The sequence below is a fragment of the Macrobrachium rosenbergii genome, chromosome 6 (assembly GCF_040412425.1).
Source record: "Macrobrachium rosenbergii isolate ZJJX-2024 chromosome 6, ASM4041242v1, whole genome shotgun sequence".
NCBI lineage: Eukaryota > Metazoa > Arthropoda > Malacostraca > Decapoda > Palaemonidae > Macrobrachium > Macrobrachium rosenbergii.
Window position 1 is genome coordinate 503,988 of NC_089746.1, and position 23,102 is coordinate 527,089.

Genomic DNA, 23,102 nt, shown 5'->3' on the forward strand with positions numbered 1-23,102 from the left:
AAATCAGAAAATTCTTTAAGACATGATCATGAATATTGGAAAAAACCGGATCGCCATAATTACCACCATCGGCCAAGACAAACGAAATTTTAAACCCCAAAGGAAAAGGAACCTTCAAGGAGGAGTATTCAAGGAAAACAAAAATTCAAAACCAGATACATCAGAAACCAAAATGAGAACGACCCTCCACGGATCTGGAAAGCTTTGTTGTACAGAAGAGCAAAGAGGAGCAGGAAATAAAACCGACGATTGATCTAAATGAGAGACCTAAAACCCAAAGAAGACCACGCTCAACTACTTTTCCTGAATACTTCCTAAACATAGAATTCCTACCCTTCTGAGTGATTCCTAATTCTAAATCCACCTTAGAACTTAACGCTTTTAGGGAAGGGGGGAAATCTGCCACCAACACTGCCTGCTCCGCCACATCCAATTGCAGGTCCAGATCCTACCGAGGTTTGCAGGTTCTCCATGACCCCAGCACCCGTTAGGGCTGGTTCTGGAACAGGCAGGGGGGCTGAAAAAGAACGATTAGTATCTACAACACTATTACTACTATCCTTATCTCTAGTTTCTGTTAATTTAGTCATAAAGCTAGAAAAAATAGACTAGACATACTCAGCTAGTAACTTGTCCTCTAACTTTTTGAATAATTCTTCCATCTGATCTACCGACCAAGACTCGCCACCTATCTGACTGATACTACACTGTCTTCCTACATAAAAACACAAACAGAATGTCGATCGTGTTTGAGGGTACTCATCCTACGCTTGCAGAACGTGTAGGGCCGATGAGCGTCAGCATCTCCAGCAGAAGAAGGCTCTGGGCGTCGAAGATGTAAAAAAAGTGGAAGCATCGGGCGCTTGCAGACAGCGACGTCTTCTTGTTTGACTTATCCAATCGAGTCCAAAGTCAAAATCGGGAGAGAAGTTCCAAATCCTATCAATAAAGTATCCATCCGGAGAAAATGTGTTGAAAACGTCCAAATCGTGATCTGATCAACTGATGTCCAAATTCTTGAATGGGGTCGGACTAAATGACCAAAAGTTCAACCTGATGTGGGACACACCCACACAGCATGGCTTAACAAAAAGCACTTGAGGTATCTCCGCCTCCACTCGGCCGGGACTTGCAATCAGTGTTGCAACGGTACTTCAGGTAACTCATTTGACTAGAACCTTCCTGTACCGTTTGGTAACGCTGACAGTTTATTACCCACTTTTGCAGTAGGTAAAAAGCTATGGGGATGTAGTTCGGGCTGGTAGGTGACCAGGGGCTAATTCAGGTGTTCAGGGAGTGTATTGCAATATCTAACTTTTAATGACATGGGAGTAGTAGCTGTACTTACCAGTAAGACAGACAAAGATATTCAGGCTCTTCAGTTACAATTATAACTTCACTGGAGAGGTCCTGATCCACTGTGCATTTTTCCAAGAACAACTGAAGCTGTTAGACAGGGCACTGGCTACACCCTTGAAATATGGGCTCAAGCTCAAACTTCAAAGTGTTCTTGGGTACAATGTGTGGTTAAGTATCTGGGCCATCTGGTTAGACTTACAAACCATCGGTCCTTTACATTAGGAAGACTTTACTAGTTGGAGGTTGGAATTTGAGTGAGTCTCTATGAAGTGGACTGGAGTTCATTGGGGTTCCCTCCTGGTTGACAGAGCAAGGAAGGGAAAATCTTTTCTGACAAAGTGATCGGGTTGTGGGAAATGCAAGATCAATTGTCAGACTTCTGGGCCTTTTCCCCATGAATGAGTAAAACGTCATTTCATACAAAAATAAGGTAGGATCTTCCTGACCCTTGAGAAAAAGCAGAACACAATAAGACAAAAATCACAATGTTTAAAAAGTACATAGTGTTTTTCATAACTATACAAACCTGAGGTCCTTTACATTAGGAATTATAGTACTTACGCTAAAGCTGGACACAGCCGTTAATCTCTTGAACAAGGTGGTTGGGCAGTAACTAACATCAGGTAGGCGGGAATACCTCCTGCCCAGATGTAAACATTCAAGCTTGCCTTCCTCCAGGTTCAGACTGACAGGTGACATGTCGTGAGCATAAAAATGTAATGTAGAGGACCTCAGGTTTGTATAGTTGAGAAAAATACAATTTACTTTTAAAATTGTGATTTGTTCAACACCATATAAACCATCTCCTATGGACCTATCATACACGACTAAAATTGTCTGTTGGGTGCCACACCTTCTTCAGGGAGCAAAAAGCAATTTCAACCTTGGCGGGCAAGGACTCGACCAGTCTAATAAGTTTAAAACGTCAAAAATCCTAAAACTCTTAAATTCTAATAATATTCAATCATTTACCTTCATTTTGCAACAAATTGGAAGTCTCTAGCACAATATTTCCCCTTATGGTGAACCTTTGAAAAAACTTTTTAGCACAAGACAAGGGGAGGAGAGGCTAAAGGAAGACTTCCCCTGCTCTCTCTTTCCAGAAATTCTTTCTGTCATTTTGTTGTAATTTTTGCACTGTTTTATATTAGCCGTTAACATAAAGTTTTTATATACTATGAAAATGTGTGCAATTTCATGAAAAAATACAACAAAATACAACTCATCACTGTTGTAGCTTTTATCAGTTTGAAATATTTTCATATAAATCTCTTGATAACTGCCAAAATTTCAACCTTGGTCAACTCTGACTTTACCAAAGTGGTAAAAAACAGGCAATTGAAAGCTAAAACTCTTACATTCTAGTAATATTCAATCATTTACCTTCATTTTGCAACAAATTCAGAAGTCTCACCACAATGATTTCAATTTATGATGAATTTTTGAAAACAACTTTTTCCTTACGTCCAGGCATTTGAAATTCTTTGCCAGACACATTGTCGTGAAATTTGCACCATTTTATATTAGTCTCCGTGACCTAACTTCTCGCTGCTGGGGAGAAAGGGCGTTGGGTCTGGTATGATACATGAAACATACGGCTTTTTGGGGTCTAAGGATGTCAGGCAGGGCAGCCGATCGAGACCAATGGTCTACCCCAAAGCCAAATCAAAAAGTCATTGCTGGGAAGGCATCGTTGCTTACCCCATACAAAAAGGGAATAAAAGCACCCAAAAGAAAAAGAAGGCTAGTTACATAAACTTTTATATATGGAGATAGGCAATTTCATGTAGAATATAACAGAAAATAACTCAAGGTTGTAGCTTTTATCAGTTTTGAAATATTTTCACTGAGGAATCAAGATAACTGCCAAAATTTCAACCTTCGGTCAACTTTAACTAAAGTGCCAAAATGGTAAAAAAAACGCAATTATAAGCTAAAACTCTTACATTCTAGTAATATTCAACCATGTACCTTCATTTTGCAACAAACTGGAAGTCTCAAGCCAATATTTCAACCTGGTGAATTTGCTGAAAAAAAAAAAACAACACCCTTACGCAGTGCCCACCGACTCCCTGACATCTCAGAAATTCTTTCTCACGTTCTCGTAATGTTTGCATCGTTTACATTAGTCGTTACCTAAACTTTTATATATGAAAATGCTGCCAATTTCATGTAGAATACAACACTTTGTCCATACAAAATAACTCATGGTTGCAGCTTTTATCAATTTTGAAATATTTTCACATAAATCACGATAACTGCCAAAATTTCAACCTTTTGACATCAACTTTAACGAGCCGACTGAAATGGTCGAAAAACGCAATTGTAAGCTAAAACTCTTACATTCTAGTAATATTCAATCATTTACCTTTATTTTGCAATAAATTGGAAGTCTCTAGCACAATATTTCGATTTATGGTCAATTTTGGAAAAAACATTTTCTTGCTATCCAGTGTCTGTTTTTCGGCCGAACATTTCAGAAATTCTTTCACGTTGTCATAATGTTTGCACCGTTTTATATTAGACGTTACATAAACCTTTTTATAGAAAATGTGAACAATTTCATGTTTCAATACAACAGAAAATAACTCATGGTTGTAGCTTCTATCAGTTTTGAAATATTTTCATATAAATTACGATAAATAGAAAAATTCAACCTTCGGTTAAATTTAACTCAAATTGAAATGGTCGAAAATGCAATTGTAAGCTAAAACACTTACAGTCTAAAATATTCAATCAATTACCTTCATTTTTCAACAAACGGAAGTCTCTAGCACAATATTTCGATTTATGGTGAATTTTTTTAAAACACTTTTTTTTACTGAACCACTGTCAGTTCTCTCTTATGCATCATATTGTGATAATATTTTCCTCACTGTGTTGCTTTGATCGCTTTCAATTTTTTTATATACCAAAATCATAAGCAATTTAGTGTACAATACAAAGAAAAAATAATCACAGTTAGAAAGTTTAACCTTTTTTCACAGCGCGATTTGTATAAAATTATATATGAAAATTTTTTTGGCGCTGTCATATATTTCAATATTTATATATGATAATGATATTTTTTTCATTTCTGATGGTTGCATACTAAACTTCAGGCAATGACAAAAAGGAGCCAAAAATGAACTCTTGATCCAGGTTAAAAACTGAAGCGTGCTGATTTTTTGAAAAAACTTTTTTTCTGCTTCCTAATGTAACTCCCATCAGGTTTATGCATATGGGAGATGTTTTTGTAAAAAGAGGCTTTGTTTTAACACAATAAAACCATCAATCCTTTTGCATTAGGAAGACTCACTGGCTGGAAGGAGGAATCTGAGTGAGTCTCTTGAACTGACTGGAGTTCTGCACACCTGGGCTACTCCCCCTGGTCGAAAGAGTACCGTACTTCTGACATATTGATCGGAGTGTAGGAACCGCAAGATCAAATGTCAGATTCTGGACCTTTTCGCTTGAGTGAGGAAACATAACTCTACAACACAGGCTGTGAAGAGTCTAAGAGTTGGAGTCAGTAAGGAAAACCTGAGTTAGGGCTTTCTTTGTTGCAACAAGATAGGGCTTTCCTTGTTGCCAGAGTCTCCTTCCTCCCCTTGCTAGAGGGAGGAGCAGAACTGCTTATATGATTCTAGAAGAAAAATAAAATGGGTGCTCGATGTGTAGTCTTACCACATCAGACGCCAGATCCAGCAAGTGTCGGTTCGAGTCCTATTCTCATCCTGAAGGAGGAGAAGTAGGAAGACGAGGAAGAAGGAGGAGGAGAGGCCAGTCACTTTCGGGATCCTTCTCACTTCCAGACCCAACACCTTAGGCAAGATGCTACCTCTCCTCTTGAGGGAGCCGGGTAAGAGAACACAACTTGTTGAGCAGCCACCACAGGACCAGGGCAAAAAGGTTCCAAGGGCCTGTGGGCAAGACCGAAGGTAGAAGACAAGAGCACAGTCTATGAGACCACATCTTGCTTCCAGACTGACAGAAACTTCCGGAATGCGAGGGATGGACCAAGCCATTGACTTCGTGGGCTCTCAGGTGGAAAGTACCAGTATCGCCGTTGCCAGCTGCTGAGTACCTCCTTCAATCGCTTCACGAGGCCAGGAGAAAGATGTCCTCAGAGGGCTTCGAGAGATATCCAGCTATATCCGTTGCCGCTCGGCGAGAAAGCCTATGCTTGCAAGGAAGGCTGGAAAGTCTCCCAGTCCTGCACACATAGAAATGCACTGCCTGAAGAACCACTTCTTGTGTAGCTGCTACACGAGGTTGAGTCAAGGAGAACTTTTCTCGATGCCTCGGAAGCAGAGCTATCAGGTCAGACGAAAGGCGAAGTCTTCCAGCATTTGTCTGTATCTCAGGTGAGCAATGCTTGTGGAACTCCTAGGAAAACAGACAAATACAACGGAAAAATGTACATATTGATGTTTTCATTAAGACAGCATGCCTCACAATAGCGCCCCTTGGGTCTGGTACAAAGGAGAGAGGAAACTACAGACTTTGTTGTGCAGGGAGGCAAACAGAAAGACGGTAGGGATCTTTCAGTCGAGCAGTCTCTTCGTGAATCTTTGTGAAGAAAAGAGTGAAGAGCACGCTCCATCCCGACCACTCAAACCCGAGGCCGAACTTGCCTACCAATATATCCCCAACGGGAATATATCTGGCTAATTGAACTATTGAGTGCACTATAGAACACTCAAGTACCTGCAAATGTCAACAGATGAAACAGGAGGAAAAACAGACTCCCTCTTATTTGTCGATGTATGCCACTACTGTACTGTGGTGTTGTTCTTCAGCGAAACCACTGAGTGTCGCAAAACTCATCCTGAATTTCTCGTTAGGCCAAAAGGCTGCCATGAGTTCAGGATGTTGACGAGAAGGTATAAATCATCTCAGTTACACACCTTCAAGACAAAGTCTTACAGGTGTGCGCCTTTTCCTCGATCAGTAAATTTGAGAGTAGACACACGACATGAGGAGAATATGCAAGCATATTCAAAGGTTCCTTCAATCAAGCATTAGCCTAACTCTTTCCTCATGTTTCAAAGAGGAAAGAAGGATGGAGGAATGGAAGCAGACCTCCATTCTCCACCATGGGGAAGCTTCTGCAAGATGACAGGATACCAAGGCAATTAGCTCTAGGCGGGCTGGCATTTCCCGAATCGGGAGCACATGAGAGGAAGCGGGATGGAAGTTTGATGAAAAGAACTGTGACCCAAGGGAAATAGATACTTCTGAAGGAATCCATTCCCACGTCTCGGCAATGTCGCTGCCAGCTCAAGAGACTCAATAAGTATCATTTAATCCAAGCATCTGCAGTAGGAGAACTTCTGCCCGGTCGATACTTCTTTCTCTCTTCCCTTCTGCCCTCCTCCCTCATGGAAAAGAGGGTGGAAAGAGAGACAGTTCTGCGCACTTTCCCAGAAAGGAAGATGAGGGCTATGTGTTCCGCGATCTTCTTCCAAGTTTGGGACTTCTTAGGAGTTGAAGGGGGGGCTGGTGGCTTGAACTCAAGGTCAAGCTGAGATGACTAAGACCCAAAGGTCTTGGCCACTGTCCAAAGGACAAGGCAGTGCCCTGGTATAAACCCTGATTACTGCAGTATCTGGCAAATCTCTGAAAAAAGAAAGGCAGAACCAAGTAAAGGTTCGTTCCTAAGGGTCGAGCCAACTTGGGACTTACGAAACTGGAGATCAGAATTAGGACAAAGTCCTTCTTAGCACCAGAATTGCCCATAGATTGCCGTCAGGTATAGGAAGACCCACTCCCGGACAGGACCAATCTCCAGAAGGCAGGAATCTTTCCAGCAATGGTCGTATACAAGGAAAGCCTAAAAGTGAAGGATCGTGGATCCATCAGGAGACTGCCTGGAGGAAACCAGCTGGTGCCCTCAAAGATCGCCACCCCTCGTTGCGGAAGAGAATACCCTTCACTGCGAGGAGAAGCAGGGAGAGAACCCAGTCCGGATGAAGCAGAGTCAGAACAACCTGCAATCAGCAAGACCCTCCAAGGCAAGAAGAATTTGTACTCTGTCGGGGCAGGGGAGAAGCTTGGTGTCTCGACCTGAATGAACTCCTTCTCCGGAGAAAAGTATTCATCTGGTCGAGAATGCTCTTGCAAGCAAGGATAGAGGCGGCCCCCGACATTCTCAGCCCATCGGGAACTGCAAGGGTTGCGAGTGATGAAGATTATTCATTGGGGGAGCCGCGGTCCTGTCCCGGGGATCCTTGTGCTGATGAATCGGCGCGAAGTTCTCCAAAAAACGAGGGCGATCGCAACTTGAAGACGGAGACCCTAGCTGCTTCCGAAGCGTGGTACTCCTGTACCTCCTCGGCTACCTGGTTGTACTAAGAGACAATTGTGGACGAACACCCACAGCACGCCAGGCAGCCGAACTCCAAAGACAAATTCGCCAGAGCTCTCTCTGTCCACCTCGCGCCTCTCGAAACAACCAAGAAGAAGAGCAAATAGGTGAGGAGAAAGAGTACCCCTACTTGTCCTGCCAGTAAGACCAGCAGGAGAGGCGGACCGTGAGCGATAATCAACTGAAGGAAATTATTGCCACACGGGAAGAAGAGCGCTTGTGCTGTGGCAAGCGCTTTCCTGGGAAGAGCAGAAAGTTCACTCGAACAGTGCCAAGAACCCAATTCGGAAAAACCGAGCGGGGCTGAGCAGAGCCACACCGAACCGAGCTGATCCGCAAATGAGATCCAGACTAGGCGGTATGCAGTGGACTGGGAGGCAAGCGGGGCGAGCTGAGCCGAGCCAGTCTCGCGAACACGACCAGGGGCTGGGCGGGGTCAGCAAGGTGAGCGAGCCGATCGCTCGAACACAATCAGAACTGGACAGGGCGGAACTCGTCTGCCGTGAACTAGCGCTAATTTTCCAAACTCTAAACTCCTTCTAGGCTGAGGCCCCTCGAGAAGGTTTCAAGGGGAATTCTGTGTCTGCTATCCTGCATGCTCAAACCCTAAGGTTCAAGACACAAGGATGAGACCCAGCAAAGCAACCAAAGAGGCTGGCGGGCAGTACCGAGACACCTGGCGTCTCGGTACTTTCTCTCGTCCTATGCCTCTCACCAGAAGACAGCTTGTGATTCATAGAATTCGAGCGACCTACGAGACTCCCAAAAATTGGGAGTGGCTGCTTTCAGTTTCCTAAGAAATCGAGAAGAATCAGGCACAGAACCAGTTTTAAACGCAGACTTCTAAGACTGGCAACGAGGGTGCGGCCTCAAGAGGCAGTGCTCTCGGCTGCCCCCGAAACACCAGACCCCACAGGAGAATGCAAATCAGTTTCTGACCAAGGGAGGGAAGAGCAAACAAGAGAAACTTGTCTCCCAGAAGAGAGTCAGTCCCTTAGAAGTCCTGCAGACTCCCGAAGAGAATCTCTTCCCTGCTTCTTCTGCTGTTCGAACCAATAAGATCCAAACACCAGGCTGGAACCCGACCGAGCAAGGGTAAGCACTCGGGGAGTGCTTGTAGTGCTGGCAGGAAGAACTGAGACACCTGGGTGCCTCGGCCCTTTTTCTCACACTGCTCCAGAACTGGGCTGGAGAGAGTGCTTTCTAGACCAGGTCGGGATACTCGATATTCCACAGAATCTCGAGCACACGAAGCGGCTCACGAAAGAGCGCCTGAAGCAGCCCCTGTCTTAGAGGCGGAACCTCTAGGACTGGGAACAGGATTGCAAAGAAGAGCCAATGAGAGACCCTCTGCCTCCTTGGAAGGAGGCAATCCTTAGACATCCAAGGGCATCAAGGGGAAAGAAGCAGCTTTCCTCTCCTTCGGCCGACGGAGGTCTATCCGGTTCCTGGGACCCCATCAAACCTGGGGAGAGGAAGGGAAGAGGCATCAGAGGACGAAATCAAAGATAAGTTGGCAGCGATCGATCTACATCGGTGGGAACAGAGTCGGAACGATCCCGACGTGGAACTATGCCACGCCAACCAGGTACTGTGGTCGGTCCCGAAGCAACATTGAATGAACATTGGGACTCCTTCATGAAAAGATATCCCAACTGAGATATCCAGCCAACTACTGCTGTGCCTGCGATACTCACTGTCAACCTGGAAGAAAGAGCAAAGATGATTAGTAGAGGGAGACTCCTCTCGCTATTAGGGGAACTGCCCTACGCAGTGGGAGGAGGCCCCTTAGAGGAGGTTGCCCAACCGCCCGCGGCCGCTCCCTGCAGGTCTTTGCTCGATGAGTGAGCAAGGAGGGTGAAGGAGAGAGATCTCTACCGAAGGAGAGATAAGGAAGAACCTACAGGGAGAGAGAAGGAAGGAGGGGAGGCCACTGAGGGCGCCATGGAAGCAGAACTTACTGACGACGCCCGCAACCTCCCCCCCGCAACTCTTCAAAGCACAGGCGGCGAAAACAACACTCAACACAAGTAGAAAGGAAGTAGTCATGCCCTTGTACACAGAGGGTGGGGGCCCAAGAAGGGGAGCGAACTCCTACATCCCAATCAATGTAGGGGAGCGAAGATATTACTTCCCAATCTAATATCTCCAAAAGTACAGGGGTATGCCTTCAGTATCTAAATAAAGGGCTGCTGGAAGAGAAACATTACCACTCGGTTACGCCCCTCTAAATGCGCCCTTGGCCGTCAAACCAAAGACACAGACACAGGGGAACAACAGCTATCACAAATATAACAATTTTTAAAGTAAATTGTATTTTTCCTAACTATACAAACCTGAGGTCCTTTACATTAGGAATTACTTTCAGGCGTAGGCTGGAAACGGCCATTAAACTCTTGAGCAAGGTGGTTAGGCAGTAACTACTGCCAGGTAGGCGGGGATACCCGCCTGCCCGGATGTAAACATTCCAGTTTGCCTTTTGGTCCAGGTTCAGATTGAGGGGTGAAATGAGGTGGGCATAAAGTGTAAAGGACCTTGGGTTTGTATAGTTAGGGAAAATACAGTTTACTTTAAAAATTGTTATTTGTTCCGACACAATATACAAACCCTCGGTCCTTTACATTAGGAAGACTCACTGGTTCGAGGGAGGAATCTGAGTGAGTCTCCTGAACTGACTGGAGTTCTACACACCTGGGCTTACTCCTCCTGGTCGAAAAGAGCGAGGAGGAGTACCGTGCCTCTGACATATTGATCAGAGTGTAGGAACTGCAACATCAAATGTCAGATACTGGACCTTTTCGCATGAGTGAGGAAACGTAACTCCTACGAAATAGGCTGGAAGGATCTAGAGTTGGAGGCAGTAAGGAAAAGCCAAGATAGGGTTCCATTATTGCCAGTCTCTCCTTCCTCCCTTGCTAGAGGAAGGAGCGAATTGCTTCTATGATTCTATAAGAAAAATAGAATGGGTGCTCGATGTGTAGTCTTACCGCATCAGTGCCAGTTCCAGCAGCTATTGGTTTCATTCCTATTCTCATCCCTAAGGAGGAGAAGTTGGAGGACGGGGAAGGAGGAGGAAGAGAGACCAGTCACTCTCGGTATCCTTCTCACTTCCAGAACCAACGCCTTTAGGCGAGATGCTACTAGTCCTCTTGAAGGAGCCGGGTAAGACAACACAACTTGTTGAGCAGCCACCACAGAGCCAAGGAAAAAAAGGTTCCAAGGGCCTGTGGGCAAGACCGAAGGAAGAAGACAAGAGTGTGGTCTAAGAGACCACGTCTTGCTTCCAGACCGACAGAAACTTCCGGAATGCGAGGGATGGACCAAGCCATCGACTTCATGAGCTCTCGGGTGACAGGTACCGGTATTGTCGTCGTAAGCTGCCAAGTACCTCCTTTGATCGCTTCACGAAGTCAGGAGGAAGATGTGTCCTTAGACACTTCTTCCTTGGGAGAGACTGTACTAGCGAAAACGTTGGCGACATCCAGGTTAGGAATGTCGAGCCTTTCGGAAAGTACCACAGCTCCCAATAGGACAAAGTAACAAATGATCTGGATCATCGACACCAAGTCTAAGGAGGAGGGGAACAAGAAGGACTCGAACCCGACAGTCGATGTCAATGGATTCGGAGTCCACCTACGACATCCAAGAAGGAGTCGAGGTATGATCTCCATCACTGTTCTTCCATCTTCTACGCCAAGACCAGGGTAAGATGAGAGATGGTCCTAAGAGGGCATATCTCTATCTGACAACTCTCGTAGGGCGCGTGCAGAGCAAGGACAGGAACCCTAAACGAGAGTCGCATGCCACCCAGGAAACAGTTCCCTGGGAGAGCACGAATGAAGAAGCTTCTCGTCCAGCTAACTCTCGACTGAGGAGACGAAGGCTACTTCAGATAGAAGACTAGGCCGCAGGGCCTCACGTTCTTCACAAATGAAAGGGAGAGAAGCAACCCTTGGCAGAGAAGACGAGAAGTCCAGACTTGACAGAGCGACTCTGACCGAGAAGAAGTTCCGACAATAACACCCACCAGCGAAGACGGATCCAGTCTCTGGGACAGTGTTGCAGAGGACTTCAAGGGATATCCAGCTATATCCGTTGCTGCGGTGAGAAAGCCTGTGCTTGCAATGAAAGCTGGAAAGTCTCCCAGTCCTGAACACACAGGGATGTACTGCCTCAAGAACCGCTTCTTGTGTAGCTGCTACGGGAGGTTGGGTCAAGCGGAATTCTTCTCAATGCCTTGGCAATCAGGTTGGATGAAAGCGAAGTCTTCAAGTATTTGTCTGTAACTCAGGGTGAGCAATGTTTGGAGAACCCCTAGCTAAACGGACAAATACGGAGGGAAAAACGTCGATATCGAGTTTTCACCAAAAGACAGCATGCCTAAACAGAGCAGCCCCTGGTCTGGTATGAAGGAGCGAAAAAACTACCAACTTGTGTGCAGGGAGGCAACAGAAGGACGGTAGGGATTTCTCAGTCGAGCAGTCTCTGCATGAATCTTTGAAGAAAGAGTGAGCAGCATGTTCCATCCCAATCACTCAAACCCGAGGCCAGGCTTGCCTACAAATACATCCCCACCAGGAATGCATCTGGTTAATTGAGCTGTCGAGTGTGCAATAGAACAACACTGAGTACCTGCAAATCTCGAGATGAAACAAGAGGAAAAACAATTGCCTCTTGTTTGTCGACAAATGCCACTACTGTGGTTTTGTTGTTCAACGAAACCAGTGAGTGCCGCAAAACCCATCCTGAATTCTCGGACGGCCAAAAGGCTGCCCTGAGCCCAGGAAGGTGATGAGAAGGTACTAATCGTCTCGGTCACATAAATTCAAGACAAGGTCTTACCAGAGTGCGCCTATTCCTCAATTTGTGAATCCGTAAGTAGACACAAGATGCGAGGGGAATATGCAAGCATATTCGAAGGTTCCTTCAATCAAGCATTAGCCTAACTCTTTCCTCATACTTCGAAGAGGAAAGGACAGAGGAATGGAAGCAGACTTCCATTCTCCACCATGGGGAAGCTTCTGTAAGATGACAGGGTACCAAGACAATTAGCTCTAGCTGGGCTGGCATTTCCCTAATCGGGAGCACGGGAGAGGAGACGGGATGGAAGTTCGAAGAAAAGAATTGCCGAGACCTAAGGGAAATGGATACTTCTCCTGAAGGAATCCAATGTCGCTGCCAGTCCAGAGACTCGATAAGTATCATTTCATCCAGGCATCAGCAGTAAGGGAACTTCTTTCCGGTCAATACTTCTTTTCTCTCTTCCTTTCTTCCTTCCTCCCATATGGGAAAGAGGGTGGAAAGAGACACAGTTATGCGCACTTTCCTAGAAGGGAGAAAGAGGACTATGCGTTCTGCAATCTTCTTCTGAAGCCTGGGACTTCTTAGCTAAGGAGTTGAGGGGGGCTGGCTTGAACTCAAGGTCAAGTCAAGATGACTAAGACCCAAAGGTCTTGGCCATTGTCCAAAGGACAAGGCAGTGCCCTGGTACAAACCTTGATTACTGAGGTATCTGGCAAATCTCTGAAAGAGAAAGGCAGAACCAAGTAAAGGTTCGTCCCTAAGGGTCGAGCCAACTCAGGACTTACGAAACTGGAGAACCGAATTGGGACAAAGTCCTTCTTCTTAGCACCAAAAATGCCCACAAAACTGCAGTTGGCAAGACCCTTCGAGGCAAGAAGAATTCATATTCTGTCGAGGCAGGGGAGACGCTTGGTGTCTCGACCTGAATAAACTCCTCCAAAGAAAAGAATTCATTAGGTCGAGAACATTCTCGGAAGCCAAGACTGCGGCGGTCCCCGACACTCTTGGCCCCTCAGGAACTGCAAAGGTTGCGAGTGATGAAGATTATTCATTGGGGGAGCCGCGGTCCTGTCCCAGGGATCCTCGCGCCAACGAATCAGTGCAAAGTTCTCCGAAAACACGAGGGCGATCGCAACTTGAAGAGAAAAACCCTTGCTTGTTTCCGAAGCGTGAAACTCCTGTACCTCTCTCCTTGGAGGGAGACCTTGACAGATCCCATGAAACCCTCCTCGGCTACCTGGTTATACTACAAGAGAATTGGGGGACCGACACCCAAAGCACACCAGGCAGCCGAACTCCAAAGAAGTTCGTTGGAGCTCTCTCTGTCCGTCTCGCGCCTCTCGGAACAACCGAAAGGAGAAGAGTACAGGTGAGGAGAAAGAGTACCCCTACCTGTCCTGCCAGTCAGACCAGCAGGAGAGGCGGACCGTGAGCGATAATCAACCGAAAGAGATTACCACCAGACAGGGGGAAGAAGAGCACTTGTGCCGTGGGAAAAGCAAAAAGTTCACTCGAACAGAGCCGAGAACCCGATTTGGAAAAAACCGAGTGGGGCCGAGCCAAGCCACACCGAACCGAGCCGATCAAGCGAATGCGATCCAGACTAGGAGGCATGCGGTGGACTGGGAGGCAGGCGCGGCGTGGCGAGCCGAGCCAGTCTTGCAAGCGCAACCAGGGGCTGGGTAGGGTGAGCAAGCTGAGCGAGCCGAGCCAGCTTCGCAAGCGCGACCAGGGGCCGAGCTGAGCCGAGCCGATTGCAAGAACACAATCGGAACTGGACAAGGGGGAACTCGTCTGCCGTGACCTATTGCTAGTTTCCCGAACTCTAAAATCCTTTGAGGCCGAGGCTCCTCAAGAAAAAGGTTCAAAGGGGAATTCTGTGTCTGCTATCCTGCATGCTCGAACCCTAAGGTTCAAGACAAGAGAATGAAACCAGGCCAAGCAACCAAAGCAGCTGGTGGGCAGTATCGAGACACCTGGCGTCTCGGCACCCAGACACCTGGGTGTCTTGGCACTGTCTCTCGTCCTGTGCCTCTCGTTAGGAGAGCGCTCATAATTCATAGAATTCGAGCGACCCATGAGACCCCTAAAAATCGGGAGTGGCTGCTTTCAATTTCCGAAGGAATTGAAAAGAGCCAGGCACGGAACCAGTCTTAGACGCAGACTTCCAAGACTGGCAATGAGGGCGCAGCCGCTCTCGTGGCCCCCGAAATGCCAGACCCCACAGGAGAATGCGAATTGGTTCCCGCCCAAGGGCGGGAAAAGCCAACGAGAGAAACTTGTCTCCAAGAAGAGAGTCAGTCCCTTAGAAGTCCCGCAGGACTCCCGAAGGGAATCTCTTCCCTGCTTCTTCTGGTGTTTGAACCTATAGGATTGACACACCAGACTGGGACCCCGACCAAGCACTGGTAAGCACTTGGGGAGCGTTTGTGGTGCTGGCAGGAAGAGCCGAGACACCTGGGTGTCTCAGCCCTTCCTCTCGCACTGCTCCTGAACTGGGCTGGGAAGAGTACTCTCCAGACCAGATCGGGATCGGTAAGTTTACTTGTGAACGGAGGTTCTGGAGTGGGAGGCGAGACCTTCCGGACTCGCCACTGGTAGCTAACACAACCCTCCCCGAACTCCCCCCAAGAGGCGGCATGAGCCCCAAACCACGCCCCCTGGGCGGAGCTATCGGAGATGAGCGGGTTGACTCGGCAATAGTGGTCACATTTTTGAAGTTGTAATAGAACAAAAATAACGCAGAAGTGGTTGAGCTTACCTTAGGCTGTTCAAGATATGAAGGAATTACTGTGAAGGTGCAAATTTGTTGATCAAAAAGGTCTTTTTACTAGTAAGGTCAATCTTCTTGTGCTGTTTCGGTTGATATATACATTGAAAATTCTGCAGTTAGTTTGTTTTCTGTGGAAAAGTAGTGATTGTATGTATATATTCTTGTATATATAACCTCCTGGTACGTGGTCTCCCCTCGGCTCACGGGGTAGGGTTGGAGAGTGACCCAGACTTTGAGTCCGGAAGGTCTTTATCCTCCACCCAGAACCTCCGTTCACAAACGTAAACTTACCGTTCTGGAGAGGGAGGCTTCAACCTTCCGGACTCGCCACTGGTAGCTAGACAGATGCTTCAGGGGGCTTGAAGATGAAGTCCAGCAACTACTGCATTAAAAGCCCCTGCAAGCCGAGGAGAGCATAGTACGAGCTGAAGACTGAGTTGCTTCTCCAATTCATTCTGGACATAATTTCTTGCACAGATATACCCTGATATAGAAGTCTTGATGAAGCTTGACCCCTTATTGAGTGGAAATTAGTAGACTGTTTCATTGCATTTGGGTCGGCTCTGAAAATGTACTCCCTAAAAAGTTGTCTCATCTTTTGTAAAGTCATAATCTTGAAGTGTTCATCTAGCCATATGTGGTCTTTCCTGTCTATGTTTCTTTCCATACAGACTTTGTTTGTGTATACCAGATAAAAGTTCAATTGTCTGACTGGACATATTTTGGTCTGTTAGAAAGCTTCCTAAAGCTGATCTCTATTGGCGTATAGTTGTTCTTTTGGTTTTTGGCCATGGAGGAAGGGTGGTTCCGTAAGACAATGTGTTCTGGGGTGAAGGTGCTCCTGGAAATGCAGAGATTGTTAAATTGATTTGCTCTTAGAGGCAAGCTAAGGCAACTAAAAATAAGGTTTTCTGTGTCAGTAGTAGGATAGAGTCATCCTTGTAGTGTTGAGGAAGGAGATTACTTTGTCTAGGTCCCAGCCAGGGAACTGGTTGAGTGTTGCTAGGCTTCCTTCTATTAACCCCCATATCATTGCTTTGACATATTTGTCTTCTGCAAGACAGTAACCTGGGAAATATCCTGACAAGATAGGACCTAAAGCTGCTCTGTAGCTCTTCAGGGTGTTGTAAGACAGTCCCTTGTCTATAAGGTGATTGAAAAATAAAATAATTGCTAACAGGGAAATTTGTTGTCCCTTCCATACTTTTTTTGTGAATGAAGCTCTTAAAAAACATTATATAGGTTTTCATACTTGTGCATGGAGCTGTCCTCAAGCTGATAGTAATTTTGGAGCAAACCTCAGGAGGAAAGACATTTGGGAGCTGGTCCTTTAAATTTTGAAGGCAATCAAAGTTGATTGGAGCTTTGCTGAGGGTGAGATACAATCCCTGAGAACTATCTGGTAGTCTTTGATCTTCACAGTATATCGTTTGTGCTGCTTCGAGACTGACCTCACTAATGGGATCCATGGTTCTGTCCCCATATGGTACATAAAAGCATGTTATTATTGCATTCCTTATAGATTTTAAAGGCTACTTTGTGTAGTAAGAATCCTGGTGGAAAGGTGTAGAGAGGTGTTGATCCTTCCAGCTAATCGCAAGTGCATTATTGCTGATGGCTTCTGATTGGGAACAGATGAACAAAACTTTTCGCACTTTGTGTTGAAGCCATTTGAAAATAGATCTATTTCCGGGTGAAATTGAAGTCTGAACATATTAAGGTGAATAAACTGTCACTGAGGTAAGTTTCTGTGAATGGATCCCAGGTCTCTGGAAAGTGAGTCTGCAATGGTGTTACTTACTCCTGATCCATATGGAATTTATCTGTATGTTGTAAACCTTTATAATGCCTAGTATTTTCCTTAAGAGATATTCCATCCTAAGTCTGATAAGATCCTAATGACTAGCTGAATGTGATTTTTACATGTGAGATAATCTTTTGCTAATATAAGAATGTCATCAAGATAGTTGCATATTAGGATGTTATGTGTAGTTCTAATGTACTTGATCACCGTGTACATTATCTTTGAAAAAATATAAGGCGCTGTCTTTAGTCCGAAGGGTACCACAGTCCATTTGAACTTCCTTTTACCTAGTTTAAAGGTTAGAAATTTCTGGCTACTTGCATGTAATGGAATGTGCCAATAAGCATCTTTTAGGTCTAGTTTGCAGGCCCAAGAGTTTAGATGTAGATAGGGAAATATTGTATTAGCCTTGAGCATGGTAAAGGAAGGTTTTCTTATCATGGTGTTAAGCACCTTCATGTCAAAGATTAGTCGACTGTTCCGTCTGGTTTTAATTTATAGAATATGTGATTGAGTAGTAAAAGGAAGTTCTGGGGATCTGTTCTATGACTCCTAGTTTTAACAGTCTATCACATTCTGTTTCCAAAATTTTTTCCGCTTGTTAGCTGAATAAAATCTATTTTTACCTACCCTTTTAATGATCTCTGGGCTTTTAGTTTATTATTAAATGGAATTCTCACCCCTTCACTGATAATTTTACAAGCAAAAGTGGCATTAGGAAGCTTTCTCCAACTATTAATATTCATTTGTAGTGACTTACCTATCCTGTTTTCTGGGGGGGTCTGGGAGGAGTTACACATTGAGTTTGAGGGCCCAGGTGGCAAGGTCTCTTGTCTTCCATCCTTCTTTAAAGCATTTGGCCCAATGTCACGGTGGTCTGGTGCTGAGCAAAGCTCGTTATTATCTGGTGCTGAGCAAAGCTCATTAACAACTGGTGCAGAGTAAAACTCGTTATCAACTGGTGCAGAGTAAAACTCATGGTCTGGTGCGGAGTAAAACTCATGGTCTGGAGCTGAGTAAACATCTTGGTCTGGTGCCGAGTTAAGCTTATTGTGCACTGGTGCATTAAAAACTGGTGCTGAGCATGGCTCAATTTCTTGGATGGAGAAAAATTTATTTGTCTTTCTTTTCTTTGGCTCCTGAATTATTCGCTTGTCCATTTTGGAATCTCCTCCCCCCTGAACTCACCTCGCCTATTACCTCTTCTAAGTGGCCGAGACTTGAATCCAAAGCTAAAGTTATTTTGGGCCCTCCCTCCTTTGGGGAAATTGTACCTTCTTCCCTGAAATCTGCCACCAAAGTTGAATCTCCTACCCTGAAGTTTGCTGCCCTCCTCTGAGGAGGGAACCCTTACAAAAGTAGGCAGCAATGGCAGTTTTTTGGTCTTCAGTTATATTCCAAATTTCTCTAATGTCTGCTTTTTGATTATGAGATCTCTCATCTCTTCCTTGAGGTATCTAGAAGTGCTCTACTTCTAAAATTCCTTACTAAATTTTTTACTAAGTCTATGTTCCTTCTCAGAGGACCAATAATAATCTTGGACAGGAACTCAAATGTCATTTACTTTAGAGGGATATACTATGTGTGCCAGTGCTGCATGCCCTTGAAAGGCGGAAATACTCATCTTAATATTTTCTATGTCATAGAAAATTTCCTCTTGTGGCTATCATCAAAACAACTTACCTTCAGGCCAGAAATTCAACTTTGGAGTATTGATCAATTTAAAAAGTCTGAGAACTCCTTATTTTGACTACTAACAAAGAATTTATCCAGATTATCACTATGGCCTTCACTGAAAGTTAAAGCTAATAATGAGTTGTTCAAAAGAATTTTCCTTCTCTGTGAAAAGATGGTTCAGCTTTTGAAATTGTGGAAATATATGAAGGAATGGGTTTATGGAAGGTAAGAAAGGTTGAAATCCTCAACCATTTTCATCTTCACGTTATTATAAGAGGAAAAGAGGTTTAAATTTGCACTTTCAGGTAACTCAGGTGATCGCCTAGAGCGCTTAGTAGGTGGGGGCCCTCATTCTTCTTAGCAGGTGAACCACTTCTGCCGAGATGAATGTGTTATTGTATCAGTGATTTATTTTCCATAATTTAATTTCAGTTTTTGTTCAACAGGTCTAATGAATATGGACAGCAGCGGACCTAGAAGGCTGAAGTCAAGCAATGGGGTTCACGACTCAAATAGCCCTCTTAGGTTAATTCAGGACCTTATTTACGGAATATGTTAGGTTTAGTTCTGTTATTATTGACATAATCTAGACCTGCCTCATATGTTGTCCTTTGCAGATCGCCCCAGTGCCTAGGCTAATGTCGATAGGTTGAAAGTGGAATTGTGAACCTGCATGCCTAACTTACCTGTGGTCTAGCCTACTACTAGTTACTATTAAGCTATGGGTTTTTGAGTGTCAGGCAAGCCCTTTAGTTTTGTATACCTACTAATAAGTTTCTTTATCCCTAGAGCATTTAATTGGTTTCCTCCTGTTATTTAAAGTTGTAATCATGCATTGCTTAAGCTACTTACGCTATGTTCGTAAATGGCTGCCTTCGAACCTTTCAAAATAACAACAACTTACTGTATGTGGCTGCCATTTGCATTGATGACGCCACGAGTCCCATTCCGCTGTTTTCCATGACGTTTTCGTTGTAAACAAAATTTAAAACCTTACCCTTTCTGGAATAATTTGCATGAGAGTTTGATTCTGTTGGAGTAACATATTAACAATGTCAGAATTTGAAGGTATATCACTTCCTGCAGTCGATAGTGGACGTTTTTTGTTGTTGCCTACATCCTCCTCCCTCGAATCTTCGTTAAGCCGATGAACCTCCACGGAAGTAAGAGTTTGCTCTCTCCATAATTTGGGAGGGAATGCTGGGCTGGGAGCAAATTTGTGAGAACTGCAAACCAGTTGTAAGCAGCGGGAGGGATAAGAGGAGAACCTTCTCTGCCTAAGTTAACTTCAGAAATGTGACCACTATTGCCGAAGTCAACCCGCTTCGCTCTCCGAGTAGTCGCCTCAGGGGCGTGGTTTGGGGCTCATGCCGCGCCTCTTGGGGGGTTCGGGGAGGTTATGTTAGCTACCAGTGGCGATCCCGGTTGACCTCCCTCTCCAGAAACTCGATATTCAAAGAATCTCGGCATGAGCGCCAAGCAGCCCCTGTCTTAGAAGCAGAACCTCTAGGACTGGGAACGGGATCGCAAACCAAGGTCTGTGTGCCTGCGGCTCCAGAAACACAGAACCCAGGGGTATGCGAACCGGTTTCCTAACCCAAAGGTTGGGAAGAGCCAACGAGAGACCCACTGCCTCCTTGGAAGGAGGCAGTCCCTCGACGCCCAAGGGCATCAAGAGGAAGAAGCAGCCTTCCTCTCCTTCCGCCGACAGAGGTCTGTCCAATTCCCGGGACCTCCTTGGATCTCAGGAGGCGAAGGGAAGGGGCAGCAGAAGACGAAATCAAAGATAAGATGAAGAAGACGGCAGCTACTCTACAGGGCGATTTCCTTCACCTTCACTCTGACATCTTCTACAGGATGGTGGACATGAAACATTGTAACTTCCAGGGCAGCTAGGCAGGAACACAACGGAAGTGGCCCAGGGCACGACCACCAGGAGAAGCAGCAGGCACGATCAGGACAGCCGATGCAGGAGCTATGGAAGTGGTTTGGAAGACAGGAGCTACAGCAACGGCCAGGAACGTCACATGAAAGTCACCAGCAGCGACAGGAACGATCAGGGCGGCTGCGGCAGGAGACCAGGAAGAGCTGCCCACAGACTGTCGTCCAGTTAACAAGAGCATAAAAAAGGAAACAGTAGGAGCAGATGGACCACAGATATGCCAGAGGCAGTGCCACAACATACATGAAGGCCAGCAATGACAGCGATCGATCCACATGGCTGGGAATAGTGTCGGAACGATCCCGACATGGAACTGTCATTCCAACCAGGTACTGTGGTCGGTCCCAAAGCAACAATGAATGAACGTCGGGACTCCATCATGCAAGATATCCCGAGATATCCAGCCAACTACTGCTGTGTCCGTGATGCTCACTGTCAACCCGAAAGAAAAAGCAAAGATGATTAGTAGAGGGAGACTCCTCTCGCTAAGAGGGGAACTGCCCTACACAGTGAGAGGAGGTACCCTAGAAGAGGTTGCTTGACAGCCCGCAACCCCCCTCCACAGTCTTCAGAGGGCGAAGGAGAGAGAGATCTCTACTGAAGGAGAGATAAGGAAGAACCTACGAGAAGAGAGAAGGACGGAGGGGAGGCCACCAAGGGTGCTGTGGAAGGGGAGCATATACCGACGACGCCCGCAACCTCCCCCCCACCGCACTCTAAGCGCAGGCAGTGAAAACAACACCCAGCACAAGTAGGAAGGAAGTAGTGATGCCCTTTGTACATGGAGGGCAGGAGCCCATGATGGGAAGCGAAATATTGCGTCCGATCAATGTAGGGGAGTGAAGATATTATGTCCCAATCTAATATCTCCGAATGCACAGGGAAACGTCTTCGGTATCTAAATAAAGGGCTACTGGAAGAGAAGCATTACCACTTGGTTACACTTCTCTAATACGCCCTTGGCCGTCATACCCAAGAAACAGACGCAGGGAAACGACAGCTTATGCAAGGTTATCACAAATTGTGGGTTTGCATTAATAAATATCAAACACATAATATATAAACAAAGTACATTAATATCCCACCAGGATAATAAGAGCTTAACGACAGTCAGGCAGAGAGATCCAAAACTACGTCTGCAACGCATAATGGCCGAAAGCAAACTGGAATGTTTATATCTGGGCAGGTGGGTATTCCCGTCTACTTGGCGGTAGTTACTGCCTAACCACCTTGCTCAAGAGTTTAACGGCCGTTTCCATCCTACGCTGAAAGTAATTCGTAAAGTAAAGGACTGACAGTTTGTACCGTGAACCCCCCCGTATTTGCGGGGGATGCGTCCCACACACCCCCCGCGAATAGGTCATATCCGCGAATGCTTAAAACCCGTCTAAAAACACTTAGAACTGCCCATTTTGATAGCTTAAACCAAGAAAAATCCTGTAAAAATGCTTATACCTGAGTATTTTAATAGTTTTATCATAAAAAATGCATTTATTCATGAATATTATATGAAAATACGGTAATTAGTGAATATTTCTCATTGAAAAATACCTTGAGTGGGCAAATTTTCTGCAAAAAATGGCTAGATATGTTCCAGAGAAACCCGCGAATGCGTGAGTCCACGAACCATGAGAACGCGAATACGGGGGGTTTACTGTATATCATGTCGGAACAAACCTAATGTAAAGGACCAACAGTTTGTATATCATGTCGGAACAACTGGAATGTTTACATCCGGGCAGGCGGGTATTACCGCCTACCTGGTGGTAGTTACTGCCTAACCACCTTGTTCAAGAGTTTAACGGCCATGTCCAGCTTCACCGTAAGTAATTCCTAATGTAAAGGACTGATGGTTTGTATATTGTGTTGGAACAAACAGCTCAACAGCGGTCAGGGCAGATAGCGAGAAACACGTCTGCAGCGCACGACGGCCGAAAGCAAATTGGAATGTTTACATCCGGGCAGGCAGTACTCCCGCCTGCCGGACAGTAGTTAACTGCCTAACCACCTTGTTCAAAAGTTCAACAGCTGTTTCCAGCTGCGCTGAAAGTAATTCCTAAAATGTAATGGACCAATGGTTTGTATATCGTGTCAGAACAAACAGATTTTGGGTGGTGGACGGATCCCCTCTGAGGAGTATTAATATTACGTGCCATACAATTTGGCTGTATTGAGCGGGAAAGAGTTTCCAGTACTTCAATGGCCCATAAATGAATTGTGGCAAGTAAAGAACTCAGCTCAGCTCCGTGGTGGGCATCCCACGGAATTTAGTATTGTTCTTGCCTTGAAGGGGAATGTCTTACTCCTTTCTCTCCATGATTTGCTCATAAATACACCCAGGGATTGCTGCTGGATTTAGTTCTCATCTTTAACGATATGATGCCAGTTATAATTT

The 23,102-nt window shown here is 45.5% G+C and overlaps 1 protein-coding gene across 1 annotated transcript in view; it reads right to left on the minus strand.

The window, feature by feature from the left end:
• Nucleotides 1-23,102, minus strand: part of PGAP2 (Post-GPI attachment to proteins 2) — a 254,282-nt gene that overhangs the window by 230,158 nt on the left and 1,022 nt on the right. The gene's annotated exons all lie outside the window — the stretch shown is intronic.